The following is a 2,821-nucleotide window of genomic DNA, read 5'->3' as shown; positions in this document are numbered from 1 at the left end:
ATTGAGTTTGAACAAAATTGTAAATGGAAAGCGACGTGTGTCGATTTGTGTCAAGTGTGTCGACTGTGTCTCCTAAAAGGAAAGCAGCCATAGAGAATGGACTGCGCGATCTGTGTGTCAAAAGGTTTGTTCGCGTCGCATACTCCAACATGCTTCACATGTTCCTACCATAGCTCCTACTCACTCTAACGAGCGCATTGAGTGAGTAGGAGCTACAGTTGGAGGAAGTAGGAGTATGTTGGAGCATTCGACGCGAACAAACCTAAGATGGTCAATAGGGATGAGAGAGAGGGACCGTGGCAGACAGCCATTTCTATCTCTTTCCATTCAATGGTGTAATGGGAGAGAGAATGAAAGGGGGATTGGCCGTCTCCCACGGACCTCTGTCTCATTATTGTCGACACATTTGTTACACTGCTTATAGCGAATTCGATTGGACGCACTCAGTGCGCACTGGTGCACATTAAAACTGTTGTACACAAAATAACGTGAAAATATGTTTATAAATAAACATAGAAATCGATTAAATCATAAAATACACAATACATTTTATTGTACTCTTAGGTAAAATATGTATTTCATAATTCGAAATATTTGCATATCATTTTTATACTCAAATTAAGTCAGTGTTACAACGGCTTTAATATGCACCAGTGCGCACTAGTGCTTCCAATCGAATTCGCCATTAGATACAGTTCGCGCAGTCTATTCTCTATGGGTTTGTTCGCGTCACGTGCTCCAATATGCTCCTACCATAGGCCTGTTCTTTTTGACTGAACTTTTGCACCAGTTCATCTTTCTTCCTTTTTTCTCCAGGAGGAAAGAAGAGGAAGAAAGATGAACTGGTGCAAAAGTTCAGCCAAAAAGAACAGGCCTCATAGCTCCTATTCACTTCAACAACCATGTTGGAATAAGTAGGAATAGACCTCTGCTACACGGCACGCTTAATCGGGTTTAATAACATTCGTAGTTATGAAATTGGCCAATCATAGCTTTTCGTCGGGAGAATGGAATGATTGTGATTGGCCAGTTTCATAACTACGGATGTTATTCAACTCGATTAAGGGTGCCGTGTAAATATAGGGTGCGGTCCACTTGGCGCTACAAACGCTTCAACCGTTTTCACTTTCATATGCTTCTATAGAAACGGTCCATTAGCACTACTAAGGGCGCCGTCACATGCGGCGTAACCTCGTAAGCGTAACCTGCGTATTTTAGTAATTTACTAGAATACGTTATTTTTTATTTACTAGAATACGCCATTCTGAAAGCCCGCATTCACATTGAGCGTATTTCGCGGAAGATTGGAGAAATGCGGAATTAATGCAACCAATTACTGATTATTTCTGTTGTACATTCTAACAGAAATGCTAAATGAATTTACGATTGGTTTTCGTAACCTACGCATCTCGAAAAGTACCCCTCATGGAGAACCGGTACCTTTCCATCGCGTATATATAAGCGAATGATCGAATAAATTATTAAAATCGGAACATTTTGTGAAACCACTCTTAGGGTGCCGTCCCATGGCACAGATTTTCCGCGTAACGTGTATCGCGTAACCAATCAGAAGCGATCCGCTATTGTGATTTCGCGTTTTACTGATTATTGATTGGTTACGCGGTTACGCGATACGCGGTAAATACACCTCATGGGACTCCAGCCTTAGGGTGATGTCCCATGCAGCGGATCGTGCGTAAGCGAATTCGCGTACCGCCAATCACAGAATCATTCTCTTAGATCTGTTTGCAAATTTCGCAAGTGTATCTAAGAGAATGATTCTGTGATTGGCGATACGCGAATCCGCTGCATGGGACATCACCCTTAGGCTTATTCGACGCGTTTTTGCATGAAACAAAAGAATCTGGCAAAAAAAAAGTCGTTCTGCCGTGTGATCTGAGATATTAAGCGTTAAAGTTGATGACTATTGAGGTTAGAAAATCTGTCACAGAGGCAAAATGAGGTCTATAATTGTACTGTTCCACATGGGTTTCGACATTTCACACGATGCAAAGGGGCGTATGACTTTTATAATTGTACTGTTGCAAAATCGAAACCCTTGTGCATTTTTTCAGACAGAATAAGCTAAAATGAGCCAGAAATTAGATTCGACGCATAGTGGTTCTATCATGTTTTAGCATAATAACAAAATAGCGTAATAAGCATAAAGTGACTAGACAGAAACTGATGTTCGAGTGAAATGATATGATTGGTCGGCGCAAGTTACGCTTACGCAAGTTACGCCGCATGTGACGGCACCCTAATGCTGCCAACAGTATGCAAATGGACCAATTTTTGAAGCGTTTTGAAGCGTTAGTACGTATTTTGCAATTATGGATAAAATGAAAGTCATGCTAACATGCGCTGTGATTAACGTGCGCTGTGAAGTTTTTTCAGAATAGCTTACTTATATTTATGATGAAGATAATAGCATCCTCTTCGGAAACTTCTAGATTATGAATCATTCCAGTATCTCCTTCATGTAACCTTATAATCGGCATAGTTTATACAATTTTTATTTTTAATAATGTAATATACACAATATACCATACAGCATGATTTGTAGTAATATATGTAGCACGATGCCACGATATATAATAATATGTAAATTTAAAAATCAGTTTTACAGATATACTTTCGTTCGTTTATTATTATGCTTTCCCGCGCTTTGTATATTCAAACTAAACGCTTCAGTTATAGCGTATTCGATTTACTGACTCGACCCGACTCCGAGTCAATAGTCTATTCTGTTTAGCTGCAAAAGAAGAGCTAAATTACGTGTAAGAAATGCAGCTAAAAAGAACAGACTGTTGACTCGGAG

Source organism: Trachymyrmex cornetzi, unplaced genomic scaffold (assembly GCF_001594075.2).
Source record: "Trachymyrmex cornetzi isolate Tcor2-1 unplaced genomic scaffold, Tcor1.1 scaffold380, whole genome shotgun sequence".
NCBI classification, from domain to species: Eukaryota; Metazoa; Arthropoda; class Insecta; order Hymenoptera; family Formicidae; genus Trachymyrmex; species Trachymyrmex cornetzi.
This window is presented reverse-complemented; position numbering follows the sequence as displayed.